Genomic DNA, 15782 nt, shown 5'->3' with positions numbered 1-15782 from the left:
GAGAAAATCAATGGAACAGAGCTAATGACTTGGCGAGCAGACTAACATTCAAAGGTGGCGTTCAGACTGTCAGCAGAGAAGTCCTGAGGTTAATGTATGCGTACATCGCTTTTATGGCCAATGTAGGATAGCAGTCTACATGTTATGTACCACACACTCTACAGTAGTGAAAGACACTTGTATACTGGCAGACGTCGGGTGGCCTATGGCAGAAAAATCCCACATGTACAGAATACTACAACAGATAAATAGACGGACATGAAGCTTATTTACTTAGTATACCAAAATATTAATAAGTTAATCCAGCCTTCACAAATGATAATTTATTATTTAAACCAGGTAGGCCTATTGGAGATGCTGTTTGTTCGGGGATGACCTGGGAGCAAAATCTGGTTAAGTAACTTGCTCAGATTCACACAGTAGGCAAATGAGAGTTGAGAGAACCAAACACGGTACCACAAGGCCTACAGCTCACAACCTTAATCTCTGGACCAATTGCCAGATTACTGGCACAGTACTATGCGCTGTGGGTATTAGGACCAATTAGGGCTTAGATTTAAGACTGCCAGCTCCTTTCTCAGGTCCCGCAATGCTCCTGGTCTCATAATTCACAGTTATCCAGGTCAAGAGAAACACTTGGATGACATCAAGAGACTAATGGCAAAGTGAGGGATTCAGGGGGTGGGAAGGAGTCGGCAAAAAAGCCTCAGATTTGTCTGGATTACAAATGTTTGGAAGGGGGCAGGATTGTTTGCTCTGGGCCAAAATATTTTACTGAAAATAGATGCTTCTTAAAGAAAGTTGTGTCATTTGGTTATGTACGCAACTTTTGAATCATGTAAATGGTCCACCTTTGGCAACAGTTAACAGAGTCCTCAGATGACATATCAGGTGGACTTGGCTAGGACAGCATCCATTTCATAATATTGATGAAAGAGGATCCTGGTTTGGAAGTGATGCATAGCTTGGGAAAGGTATGGACGTTGCACCATGTGGCTATTATGCAATACAGACTACTAAAACATCAACATCAGAGAAAACTACTCTTGGCAAATGAGCTGTGGGGAAGGAGGAAAGACAATATTCTACCCTCTTAAAGGTAGCTGAATTTAATGCACACCAACAGCCATCTGGAAAGGATAAGTTTGGCAATCTGCATGCCTTTCCTTTGTGGGACATAGGAAAGGAATAGTTGGATCACCCTTCCAGAAAACATGTCCTAGTAGGCCTGTAAACATCCATGCAATAAAAGGAGGTATTCTCTTAGTGTGGTAGGCTGAAAACAATACCAGGAGACTAACCAGCTGCTTCGAACTGGTCTTTTGTTAATCTGGACATGAAGGATAATTTACTCTGATTACACATTCCTTCATAAAAGATAAGTACAGTTGTGTACACTTACCATAAATGTAGATCTTAACAGTGTATTCACTGTTGCAGTCATCACACTTGGGTTATCTGTCTGCAGGTAGCCCTCAGTCAGCCCGGATACCAGAATCTTGAGATTTCTGTGTCAGATGCTGTTGCCTCTTCCATGACGCCACGGGTATAAAACATGCAGCCGACGCAATTACATCAGTTTTTCTTGCCCCGGATGTCAGGGGCCCCCAAAATAGGAAGCAATCACATGGTGTGGAACACCTCTAGTAAAAATTAAATAACATTTCCATAAGATATGGCCAAAAAAGAGGATAGGTAGAAGGTATAGAAAAGACAGGGGGGCTGGAGGGATGGTAACCAGGACTGCAACAGTAAATACACTCTAACATCTACATTTATAGTAAGTGTACACAACTGTACTATGTTCTTCATGTTTCACTGTTGCAGCCATCACACACGGGTTGATTCCCAAAGCTGAGGAAGGGTGGAGGCAGTCAAGAAGTATTAGGGTTGGCTAGCAGGTCTTGTAAGACTGCTGTGGCAAATCAAGCTCTGGATTTAGAAAAGATAGGCAAGTGGTAATGCTTGGTGAAGGTGTGTACAGAACTCCAGGTTGCAGCTTGCAGGATATCCCTGGTAGGGACTCCCCCGAGAAATGCTGTACAGGTTGAGGGAGCCCTAGTGGAATGAGGTCTGATCCCCTCCCTGTAGGGTAGGTTTCCATGGTGTTTGTAGCAGAAATGGATGCAGTGTGCTATCCACTTAGAAATTATTTGCTTTGAACGGCCTTGCCCTCTGCCCCTGTAGCAAAGCTGACTTAGCAGCTGGTCAGATTTTCTGAAAGGTTTAGTCCTGTCAAGGTAGAACCTGAACTGTCTGTGCACGTCCAAGGAGTGCAGGATCCTTTCCCCTTTACTCTATGGATTGGGAAAAAACAGTTGGCAAATGGATGGATTGGCTTAAAGCCACACTGGATACCACCGTGGGCATAAATGATGGGTCAGTCCTGAGGGAAACCCTGTCCGCATGGAAGATAATGAAGGATTCCACAGCCATAAGGCCCTGTAGCTCAGACACTCTTCTTGCTGAAGTGATGGCTAGAAGTAAGACCGTTTTCCAAGAGGAATTTTAACTCTGCTGTAGCAGCAGGCTCAAACGGGGGGAGCATAAGCTTCTCTAGTACAAATTAAGGTCCCAGGCAGGAGTAGGAGCTCGCTTTAGGGGTCTTATATTGTTAGCTTCTCTCAGGAACTGTTTGATCAAAGGGTGAGAGAAGAGGGGTGGCTCTGTTGTAATGAGCCGAGATGGCAGAGGCATGAATCTTAATTGACGAGAAGGATAGGCCTTTGTGGAACAGCTCTGCTAGATAATTTAGGATTTGAGGTAAGGTGGGCAAGGCTGTGTCCTTTCCTTGAGACTGGCTCCAAGAACAGTATCGTTTCCACGTTTCTGAATAGGATTTCCTAGTACTAGGCCTCCTGGCCTCAAGGATAACATCCAGCACCTGTTTGCTGATGGTTGCTGGTGATGTATTCAGGGAATAAGCCAGGCTGCCAGGTTCAGGGTTTGCAGCTGACTATGCAAAATCTGTCCCTCCTGCTGGGACAGCAGGGAGGGGGGTCTGATGTAGGTGCCAGGGTGGCACTGCTGTCAGACTGCGCAGGAGTGGGTACCAGTGCTGGCGTGGCCAGTCTGGTGCAATAAGGATTGTCCTTGGCCTGTCCTGTTCGATCTTGAGTAGTACTTTTGAAAGGAAGGGCAGAGGGGGAAAGGCATAGATTGAGAGGTTTTCCCATGTAAAGGATAGGGCATCCACTTTCCATGCTTGGCTGTGGGGATTTCTGGTGCAAAATTTGCTCAGTTGATGGTTTTGGGGGGAAGCAAAGAGGTCCACCTCTGGTGTTCTGTGTATTAGAAGCTTGAATCAGTTGGGTTCCAGTTTCCACTCGTGTGGGTCCATTAGATTTCTGCTCAAGTCATCTGCCAGTGAATTTTGTTTGCCTGGCAGGAGTTGAGCTTGCAGGTGCACTGGATTGCCCAAGGCTGTGTTCCACAGAGCCATGGCTAACCTGCAGAATGGGTAGGAATGAGTCCCCCCCCCCCGCTTGTTTATGTACCACAACTGTGGTGTTGTCTGCCTTTATCAAGAGTTGTCCTGCAGGATAAGGTATTTGAAGGCTGTCAGTGCATTCTGTACAACTAACATTCTTTTTTGAGTGATATGCAGGTGAATTTGTCTTGGGTTCCATTTGCCTTGAATGCATTTGCCTGCCATGTGAGTCCCCCCATGCACAGTCTGATGTGTCTGTTGTCAGGGTTTGGGCGGCGGGGGGGTTGAGTGAAAGGGAGTCCCTTGTTCTGGTTGCAAGCCTCTGCCCCCCAAAGGAACTCTGTCCTTAGGCAAGGAAAGATAGGAATCACGGTTTCCAGGTCCTGAGAATGTTGACACCAGAGACTTAAGTACCACTGAAGTTTCCTCATGTGCAGTCTTGCATATGGAATTAGAAGAATGCATGAGGCCATGAACCTGGGTTTGGGTGGCTAGTAGTTGGAGGCAACTGCCCAAGTAACATTCCTCACTTCAGAAAAGCAGGTTTATTTGACAAATTGTGTTCAAGCTTGCTCCCAGGAATACAATCTTTTGGCCGGGTACCAGATGCAACTTATTTTCGTTGATGGTATACCCCAGAGACGTTAAGTCTCTTTACAAATGTCAGGTGCTGAAGTAGCAATTCCTGACTGTCCACCTGAATCACACAATTGTCCAAGTATGGGTAAATTTGAATATTTCTCTGCCTGCAGTATGCATAGCTGGAGCCAGGCACTTTGTGAATACCCTGGCCGCAGTAGAAAAGCCAAAGGAAAGTGCAGAGAACTGATAGTGCACAAAGTCCACCCTAAAATGTAGATATTTCCTGCAAGATTCCCTTATGGAAATGTGCAGATAAGCTTACTAGCCAGGAGTCCTTGGCTAGCATAGGAAGCAGCTGCCAGAGAGGAAGCATTTTGAATTTTGGTACCACCTGGAAGGTGCTGAGACTTGACAGATCCAGAATAAGGCGCCAAGAGTTCTCTTTTCTAGGCACCAGGAAAGGTCTGGAGTAGAAACCCTGTCCGCTTTTGCTCTGTTGGAACAGGTTGAATAGCCCTGATACTGAGAAGAGAAAGTTCTTGCTTTTGGGCCTCTGCCCACTGGTTTGGAGGAAGGTCTGGCAATCCGCTTGGGGTTGGCAGTGAGTGGAAGTAGAATCTGTATCCCTGGGATACAATGTTTAAGACCCCATCAGTCCTGGGTAATATACTCCCAGTTTTTTTGCATTTTGGGCGTGTTTTCCTCCTTGGGGTGCAAGTACTTGGGCATGGCTGGGAAGGATGAAGGATAAGTCATTGTGAACTTTTTCCATAAGGGGTGGTTTACCACTCCCTGTTTTTCAGGAGGAAACACTCCATTGTTTAGATCTGTGCATACCCTGAGACTGCAGTCTTTGTGGTCTGCTGCCCCTGGGTTTGGACTGAGAAGGTCTGGGAGGGACTGGAAAGGACAAGTTTTTTGAAAGCCAATGCCTCCTGAATCTAGGTGGCTGTACCTATAAAAAAAATCTAACAGTTTGCACAGATTTAGCTTTTTTCCTCTGCTTTTGAGCCAAACATTCTTGGTTTAATGCAGCATCTAGTAATTTTGCTTTGACATGGTCTGACAAGATTTGTTCCTTCAGCCAAGCATGCCTTCACAGAATAGACCCAGTGACAGCAGCCCTGTAAGATGCTTCTAAGGCATCAAAACCACACTGCAAAGTACATTTATCAACTTGGTTTGCATAATGCATTAACTCTTGTAAGTCTTTATTTTCTGCACAATCAGGAATCAACAAAATGTTTTGTTTAATTAGTTCCATAATATGCTGCTGGTACTTCAACATGTGAAACTGGCAATTTAAAGCCCTGACGGCATGAGTTGCAGAGGTATATACCTTCTTACCCCATCTGTCTAGAGCCCTATAATCCCTGCCCGAAGGGGTATTGTTTTTGGCTGTAGTAGCCTTAATACCTTTAGGTCCCTGGGAAATAGTCTCTGGATCCACAGTGGGATTTTTATAGAGAAATTTGTGAGAGTTAGGTACTCTGTAGTACCCGTCAGGCTTTCTAGGAGCTGGTGGTAAAGTATCAGGGTAAGACTGGATTCCATGAAGACATCTACAATATCCAGGACAGGTGGTATAGCTAGAGGCCTATTCTGAGGCAAATCTAAAAATTCCCTCAGTCTCTTTTTGAACTATGGGCAGTCCTGGCATTCCCAGCGGAAATGCTCTCTTAGAGTTTACAAGACTTCACCGAAAAGTCCTCTGGGGGGGGGGGGGGGCAGAGGGAATGGGATCCTCTGCATCTGAATCCTCACAGGTAGATAAGGGTATGTCCTGGTAATCACAATGGTCAGAGTCATCAGACTCATGGTCTGTAGAATCAGAAGGAAAATCAAATCTTTGTCTTTTAGAGGGGGGAAGGCTGGCTTCCCCAAATTAAAGTAATAAGGTCTTCAGCCATTCTAAGCATTTGTTTCTGAGGCATGGGAGCCTGAGAATGCGCTTTGGTAGTCTGTTTTGTAGGCGTAGTGTGTTTTGTAGGCGTAGTGTGAACTCTGGGCCTGAGAAATTTGGTAGTTTTAATCATTAAGTAGCCTGTTTAATACGAACATCGGAAGGTCTGAATACACCCTCAAAAGCCGGTGCCTGCACAGCGGCTCTGGACCCCATCCAAGGTAGAGGCATCTGCAGGTTCCATAGTCGAAGCATCTCACGGCACACCGGACTCCGAATAGGTCTCAGTAGAGGCCTGCGAATCTGCAGAAGCGGGTAACAGGGGCTGCGAAAGCACCTCACTGGGTACCAGCGGACTGGCGACTAGCTTAACGAAAGAGTCGTCGGCAGTTTTGGACCCATGTGATCTGTCTCGGTCTTTATCCTTGAGTTTTTTCAGAAGATTGGTAGTCAGATGGCTTATCGAAGCCATTTTGGAATACGGAGTACGACAGTGAAAGAATGGAGACAAAAATAACCAGACGACGAATAGTTTGGGCCTTGAACAAGGTACAAAACCGACAGCGAGGGACGTCGTGGTCTGGGCATTAACAGGTGATGCAGTAAGAATGAAAATCTCTGTGAGGTATTTCCTTTCCACAGACAAGACAATTGTTAACTTTTTCTGACATCGGTTAGAGCAAGAAAAAAGGATCCCCAACGGGGTACTTAGCTTTAGAAGACTTCAGGTCTGAAACTCTAAAAACGAAAATTTCAGGTTGCGGCCAACCGGTACTTGCAAACTGCTTCTACTTCGGGCTCCCGCACGGCAAGAAAAACTGATGCAATGGCGTCAGCTGCATGTTTTATACTCCTGACTACCTGACATCATGGAAGAGGCGACAGCATCAGATGCAGAAATCTTAAGACTCTGTTTTTCGGGCCGACTGAGGGCTACCTGCAGGCAGATAACCCAAGTGTGATGACTGCAACAGTGAAACATGAAGAACATCTGGGAGTGGCTGTTAAATGACCGTTCTTGTAAGTCTAGCCATTCTTCTATCTGAACTAGTGGGCACCAGAATGCAACCTGGCATCTTTAAGATGAAATAAAGATTCCCAAGGTGGCATTGCATCTCTGATTAGAAATCTTTAATGGATAATACTCTTTTGAGGAAAGCATTAATAAACTGCAGTGTTGCTATGGAGCTGAAGTGGATCTCGTGCATAAATTGGAAATTTCTGTTAAATGTACCTTAACCACAGATCAGCAAAGACCTTTGCTGGGGAGTTCTGCAAGGTCCTGCAGAACTCTTGCCCAGGGGGCCGACCCTGGATTCATGTCCTTTTGACTGGCTCAAGCTGCAAAATACATTTGCTCTTTTACATCTTCATTTGTACATCGACCAAATGGAAGGTGGTCTACAATTATGTCAATCCCTGCTACTTATGGACAATAACTTGGGACTACTGGCAATGAGATTTAGTAGTGAACATTTTGTTAGCTAGACAGCACTTGGGTCTGACTGTGAATCGCCATGAGTGAGTGACCAACTCTCAGAAGTTTCTTAACTTGAAAAATCCCTCAAGGATATACAGGATGAACAGGGGAATGACACTCATCCAGGATAGGAGGGTATCAGGCTCTGCACCGACTGCAGCCTCTGTTGTCTAGATGGTCTGTTAAATCAAGGATATCGTGAGAATAGTGTACAATAAACCAAGACAGACCCCTAACCTCAATGGTGTGTCATCCTCTGGTCCTAAATTGGTACAAGGGAGAAGAACGGATGACATTTCTCATCTGACAGTGAGGCAGTTCATGGTTGCTACCTACTTAAAACTGTTGCAATTTCTGCTCTAGTGCTTCTGTTTAATTTGTCCATCAATGTGTGGGCCCCCTATGGAAAGTGTACCAATATGAGAAAGGATGATGTGGCAGACAACCCAATCCCAGATATTTATAGCTTCTATGCCCAAGGAAAAGGGACAAGTGTCGCACTTTCTACTGATGTACCAAACCAATGCTATGTTCACTGCATGGACTATCACCAGACCCATTTTGGAGAGCTTACAATTTGAGCAACACCAAAAAGAAATGCATCACAATGTGAATCTAGAATTCCTGAAGGGACCACAACGCCTGTGTTGTACTGCTCTGAAAATACCTTCCCACAAAAGAAGACATGGATCTTGAAATGTTTTGCTGCTGATTAGGCAGAAGACAGTCAGCCATCTATGGAGGCATTCTCTGCAGCAGTCTGCAATGGAAATCTGCTAGGATGTAAGCTAGTATAGTAGTAATTCTTCCTCTGGCAAGCCCAAAACACAAATCTCTTATGCAGGTGGGCATGAGGTACCATGTGGATTGTTTTTGTTACGTATGCTAGAACCTCAAGGTCCACATCTGTGGTGCCACTATGTGACTGCAATAGCTGTGCCAGGGTGGAGTGTAGAACACAGAATCCAACTACAATTAAGAAGGTTTTATAGGCCTTTGAATCCAAAGCACACACTAATAAAGCATACCTTGTAGAGGATGGAGATGGGGAAGTTGATTGTGATGCACATTGAATTTAACAGTCCGTTCCAAAACGGACAATGTTGTACAAGTTCTTCTCAAGGAGCAGCAGCAAGAAGCAAATTATACCAGTACTAGAAGCCTTTGATATCTATCAGTCACTGGTTGGCTACTACAACTATGCACACTGAATACTAGGGGAGCTGTGACAAGTTGAAAATTTAAGCATCTAAACTGCCAGTGCATGGCTCCTATACTTAGCATAACAACCTCCTGGACTCTGGCTTAAACAGGCACCCTAGTGGTCCAAACATCATGTACAGTCTCTTGATGATTCATAAACTACCAATTGCACAGAGATACTTCAAAATTGTTGTTTTACTATGCAGTAACTTAGCCCAGAATTATAGCTTCTCTCTGGAGGAATGATGACCCAAGGTAAGTCTAATTTCTGGGATTGTGCAGGTTAAAGGCACTTTGGCAAAGCCTTGAGTAGAGACCTCTAGTAGGCTCCCCAGAGGCATCAGTGTTGACAGTTAAATCAGAAAGACTACAGACTGAAGCAGATGCCAATGTGGGTACGGTTACTAGGGTTAATATCAATAAGGGTTTCATTGTTGGGGCGGATGTCAAAAAAGGCTTATTCTCAGTGGACAAAGCATACTTATTAACCAGGACTAGCACTGAACAGTTTTCCAGCTGGCATCTTTAGCTTTTTAAGTACCTGAATGGCCAACCTCAATATAAACTGTGGATGAAAACTGAAGGATAGTCTCCTGAGTCAGGAAATCTTGATCAGGCATTCTACCTTTAAGGGCAGTTCTGCCTTGCAGTTAATGTTAATGTCCTTACAAATTGCAATATTGGCTACTATGGCTCAGACAGACAGAAAATAAGGCTTCATTTTGGCAGTTAGCAAGGCAACAAAAGCCATGGGTCTGCATACCAAAGACGGTAAGGAGATCCCAAGTTAACAAGTTCTACAAGGTAAAAAGATTCAAGTTAAATGTAACCCTGAAAACCAATGCCCAATAAAGCTAAATGACCTAGCAAAAGCAACTTTTCTCAATAAAACTAACACACCAATAAGTCTGAAATACTCTCCCATGACTTAAATGAAAAATGGCAACACACATCTGAAAAACTGAGATGAAAAGCACACTGCAGGCACTGAGGGAGCTGACAGACTGAAATGCTCTGAGTGACTAATGATCTTAATGCCTACAACATACAGTTCTACCTTTCACAAAAGATGGACTACTTGTTATCAGATCACTGGAAAAGGACAGAAGCCTACAACCTCTGATACTACTTTAATTGTTGATGACTGCTGGAAGGAAATGGTCAAAGCCTCCATCAGAAAGCCTGATACCTTGCTCGTTGATCAACTGTCTACATTAAATGCCAAGGTTAGGGGTACACAAACTTAAAAAAAAAATAATAATAAAACATTTCTAGCACTATACAAGTCACAATGCCCCTTCACAAAATTTTCACCATCATTGAGAACCACACTAAAATACTGCATACCAGAAATAAATGTCCCACAGAGACTGCACGGTTCAGTATCAAAAAGATTAACACTTTCTCTCACTTTGCTGATTGAGACAATACTGGAGTGGGCATACTGGCCAAACAGCTGCAAGACTATCATTTATGCAGTTCTACCAACATGGATCCAATACACACTACAAGCACAGGCAGAACATATTGTGGGGCATGCTAACCATCCGTAACTAACTCATACTATACAAAAATGTTGACAGACTTGGAAACTTCACTACACATGGAATGGCACTGGATAAACACATTCTCAAAGAAAAGAGCTATAATAAATTTAAGTGGGAAAATTTGCTGCTGCCCAAGTGTGGAAATGTAAAATATACACAGCATCACTGTCTCTTGGGTCTGAATTATAATAAAGTAACGGCTTTACAAAGTGCAGTGAAAAGGCTCCAAGCATGCCATCATTTAGCTTTAAAAAAAAAAAAAAAAAAAAAAAAAAAAAACAAAGTACATTACAAAGGTCTGAAATGGAAAGGGACAGAAGGACCACCTCTGACTAAAGTGGTGCCAAACCCATGACCTTAAACTCAATGCTAAGAAATACATAATTGTATCCTTTGGTTAGTCAACCATCCCAGCTAGTTACCAAATTTATAATTCACCCCTAAGAGTTGCCCCAGTGGGCAGGGATCTGGGTAGACAGTAGCCTTACCTTTGACCACCACATGGCCACAGTGGTAAGAAAATTCTTTTATGCTGTGCAACTTGTAAGGCATGGTATCTAGGTCCAAAGAGGTCATTATCCTACTGTACTCTGTGCTTCTCAGACCAAATGGAGTACAAGGTTCCCTTCGGTATGCACTCGACCAGATATATGAAGCAACTAGAACAACCTCATTGGTTCCTTACAAAATGAATACAAGGCGTAAAAAACCTGCCTTATGCAGAGTGCCTTAAAGCCCTTTCTCACTACTCAATTACCTATAGATTGCTGATGAGCGACCTATGCCTGGCTTACAAGGCATCCACAAACCCCACACTTATGAATCTCCTGTATATTTGCAAGTCAAACAGTACCAGAAATACAAGGGTCCAGGGACCTGAATTTTGTCTGTGACTTGAACAGAACATGTTGAAGAGAGATGTATTCCAGATACTGCCTCTCCTATGGAACATCTACTACCCAATTTAAGCCCAACCGAAACCAGTGAATGGGGAATAGGACATTTACACTGGGCCTGGTACCTATGTACCTTATGAACAGAGGTAGCTTATAAATGTCTGGCCCTCAATGGTTTAATTAGATACAGGATGTCATTATTCTTTTGGGAAAACCTGGCTAGGCTTAGAAATGCCCACAGGTTGTTAACCTAGCAACAAAGCATGAAACTAATCAAGAGAATGAAGTCAGTCACTGAATGAAAATGATGCACAGTGCCAGAAGCCTAGGTTAAAAAGTCAGAAGTAGGCTATACTTCAAGGTGACATACACACTTCCAAGAATAGATATATGGTCAACACTAAATGGCAAACTGAATACGGTCATACACAAACTGAATATCTAGAGAAAGGGTCAGGGAGTGCAAAAGTCAACTGGACAGCATGGTAATGTGCAGCTGGGATGGATAAAACTCACTGTAGAATTCTGAAGTTGCATGGCATGCAGGGCATACTGGTGGGCAACTATAGTGCACAGACTACCAGACTATGCAAGAAAACAGGACTCAAAAGCAGGACCACTAGATGAGGGAAACCTGTCAAAGATCTTAATCTTCCAGCAGGGAAATCTGAGATGCCCACATCAAGAATATGTAAAGGGCAGTGAACTAGTAGTTCTGCTGGAAGATGGACTTAAGCAAATACTGGGTACCCTAATGAGTAAGGCAAACACCCTTGATCATAATTAATGTAAAGAGAATGAGGAGGTAAAAATGAAATGGACACGGGTGGTTCATCAGCACAGGATGAAAGCAATCTGCCAGTAAGAGAGACTTTATATTATAGAGGAGTACACTCCAACCTAATGTGAAACCATAATTAAGAAAGGGCAAAAGAAACTGAAGTGTGAAGTGTGAAAGTGCTGGGGAGATTAAATCAATGAAGTAAACAATGGGGGAAAAAAACCTGGGTGGGAGGTGGCATAATGGTTAAGGTATTTACCTCAGACAAGAGGTATATGGTTTAATTCTTACCAAGGTAAACTGGCAAAGCTTAAAATGGTTCACAAAGGCAGCTGGCCTAGTACCTACTATGAACCTTTAAGAAGCATGAGAAGAGAAACCGGACCGAATCAAACCAGACAAAAAGGGAGAAGTGGATCAATGAAAAGCATATATGAAGAATGACATCATTAGAAAGCAGGCAAGAGAATGAGAGCAAAACTACTAGAGAGCTTCCAATCATAAAATTAATAATGCTTACCTGTTTACTCATGAAAGTCCAAAAGAAGGAATTAAAAAAGGGCAAACAATCTGCACACATAATAGGGAATAGAGAAGGAATAGGTAAACTCACATTACTGGAAGGATTTCTAGTGTATTATAAACCAGAAACGAATAGTGAATACATTTTAACACCCTCATGAAACCTAGCTCAACTGCTCCCCCACCTGTGCTTCATCGACTCTGCTCATCCCCAACAAGGGGCCTGACAATGTATCCATTCTCCGGGAGTCTAGAATGAGGCATTAAGTGGGCCAGTGTACTCAACATGGTGGGCGCTGCCCCTTCCCTATGGTGCCTAAATGACTCCATGGCAGCATGAGTAGGGAATGACATGCATGCCCCCACTTACATCACCAACTCAGTGATGCATGCACCTTTTACCATCTTGAGCCTGTCTTGGACTCTTTCACAAGTGTTCACCTGCTGTACAAAACATGAGGCCAAAGTATCAGGCCGTGCTCCCTCCCCAGGCAGGGTTAGCTGGCATCAGCCACTCAAGATAATCCTCCCTTACCTAGCCCATCTAGTGCCCATAGTGCTAATCTAACCAAGTTACCTAGGTCACAGTTACGGTTTCATCTCTCCACACCATGAAGCCACTCACTTAACAGTGGTCAGTGAAGGTGTAGGAAAGTAAGGTGGGTATGGACAGGGACACAGACAAATGCAAAAGGAAATGGACAGGAAGTGCAGAAGAAACTCAAGGGACTTTGACAAGGCATAAGCTTCGTACAACCTGCTTATAGGGATGCTGTTGACAATGGGCAAATGTGTTTGGTGTTCAAAGGCTGCTGAAGATGGGGGAAACTGCCCAAAATAAAATGCGACTCTAGGAACAAGCCATACAAATGCATGTCTGTCAGTATATCTTCCATCTCTTAAAAAGGGTTATTGGATAAGGACTGAGGCTGCAAGCTGGCAGAGTTCCTACAGTCTATAAGACCTTGCAAACCTAACCAGATCCAGGGCTATGATTAGGTTGTCAAGTTGGCAATGTCACCAGCCCTGAGGATATGGCAAATTGTTTCTGATACCATTTCTGAATCTGAAGATGACTCCTTGTTAAATCAGTTTATGAGATGGATTTTGACAGATTACGAACATGAGTACGAGTGCAGTAATATGAATAAGTGGGAAGAGTTTAACACAGGATATGCTAAATGTGAGTTTCAGCAATGCCTTTGATAATACCTCATACAAGGTTAGACAGTAAAGAGCTAGAGGCCCAAAAACTGACAGAACAAGGAGACTGTCTGGCTGACAGAAGATGGCATTTTCTTAGTCAAGAGTGACCATAGCATGCAGATGTGTCACCAAAAGTTAGCACTAGGAACAGTCCGAAAAAACATTTATAATGAGCCCCTGACAGACCATACACAATAGTTTGGAAGGTAGAATGCAGATTCCAAAACCTTGCATGTAAGAAATACACGTCCTGGAATATCAAAACACCTACGAAATATCACATATTTCAGTATTCAGAGTGTATGTATGTACGGTAGGACTAGAGCTAGGTATGACTCAAGTTGTTTAAAGGTTGGGAGTAGAATTACAGCAAGATGCGGGGGGGCACTGCTGTAACACAAGATATACAGCAACAAAGAACAGGCATGTTATGTGGTACATTTTCATTATAGAAGTACAACACTGATTCAGCACCTCATATAAACTAAGTTCATCTGTACGTTCGGTTATATACTAAACCTTCCAATACTCAGATGTTACACACTATATGCCACGCATTTCCTAAAGCCACAACACAATATCATGCATTTGAGTCTGTTTATGAAAATCAATGCATTCCTCAGGATCCATCCATCAAACATCTCGCATGCAGAGAGGACCACATATCTGAATCTCAAAAAGCAGTGAGTATTTAAAAAAATTCCAATACACAAATTCATAAGGAAAATCACACTACTGAATACTACTCTTCTATACAAATCCTTTCTTAAAACTATTCTACATTTTACCGAGTTCTAAATGATGCTACCTTTCCTGCAAATGTACACTAACTTGTACCTCTACAATCCTCAAGATGTGGGCACACATCACCCTGGTATCCTGCCGATATTAGCCAATACAACTTTATGTTGATGCTCCCCAGTGAAAGCTGCATATTTTTTTTAAACCAGTCAGAACAGTATCATGAAAAACAATATGTTATGTCTAAGGGCTTTGGATAAACAAAGAATGCATCAAAACCAGACATTCTACTGTAGATATTGTTCATTAAAACAAATGAGCCTAATTGAACAAGAAAATCCTGCAAAACTATACTCAGATAAGATATCACAGAACACTTTTTTTTTTACTGTATTATAAAAACGGGATAAGCTAATACAATCAAAAAAAATGAAATGACTCACCATCTGTATACACAAGAAAGCAGCAAAAAAAAAAAAAAATATGCAACAGATAAATGAATCACATTGGTGACAAAGTATAAGCAGACATTAACTATATACTATAATGTACATGTTAACTACATTCAGCAATATTTTACAGTTTGGAAACTATAGTTCATTCTCTGCAACTGAAGACGCAGAATCAGGTTGCATTTAGCTGTACAATATATTAAGATCATTACAGATGTATTTAGAGATGCTTAAAATGTCATTGTATTTTTCCTCCATTGTTTTCTCCACTTCTAGAAGAAAGTACAGTTGCGTATACTTACCATAAATGTAGATGCTCAAGTGTATTCACCGTTGCAGTCATCACATTTGGGTTACCTGCATGCAGTAGCCCTCAGTAAGCCTGATTAACAAAGTCTTGGGTCCTTATGTCGGTTGCAGTTTCTTCTTCCGTGATGTCAGGGGTATAAAACATGCAGTAGACGTCGTTACATCAGTTTTTCTTGCCCCAGATGTCAGGTACCCCCCTAATGGGAAGCAATTAAATTAAAAATATACAAGGTTATATCTCCAACAAAAGAGCAAATACACCAAAAAGCTCTTAAGCGCTGAAAAGGAGAAATGAGGTATAGCCAAAAGAAGTCAGGGGGGCTGGAGGGAGGGAAATCAGGACCGCAACAGTGAATACACATGAACATCTACATTTATGGTAAGTGTACACAACTGTACTATGTTCGTGTTTCACTGTTGCAGTCATCACATTCGGGTAGATTCCCAAAGCTAAGGATGGGAGGAGGAATTTAGATAGCATTAGGACCAGCTATAAGGCCCTGCAAAACTGCAGTGGCAAAGCTAGCTCTGGGTTTAGAGAAAATTGGCAAATGATAATGCTTGGTGAAAGTATGTACAGAACTCCAGGTAGCAGCTTCTAGGATGGCCCTGGTAGGTACACCTCTGAGAAAGGTTGTAGAGGTAGATGCAGCCCTGGTTGAGTGTGATCTGATCCCCTGTGGGATAGGTTTCTTATGGTGCTTATAGCAGAAATGAATGCAATGGCCTA

General features: G+C 42.9%; 1 protein-coding gene across 1 annotated transcript in view; it reads right to left on the bottom strand.

The window, feature by feature from the left end:
• Positions 1-15782, bottom strand: part of CLTC (clathrin heavy chain) — a 2794584-nt gene that overhangs the window by 2571805 nt on the left and 206997 nt on the right. The window lies entirely within an intron of this gene.

The sequence above is a fragment of the Protopterus annectens genome, chromosome 13.part0 (assembly GCF_019279795.1).
Source record: "Protopterus annectens isolate FY-2018-M chromosome 13.part0, PAN1.0, whole genome shotgun sequence".
In the NCBI taxonomy this organism is placed as follows: Eukaryota; Metazoa; Chordata; order Ceratodontiformes; family Protopteridae; genus Protopterus; species Protopterus annectens.
Note: the sequence above shows the minus strand (reverse complement) of the source record. Positions and strands in the feature narration are given on the sequence as shown.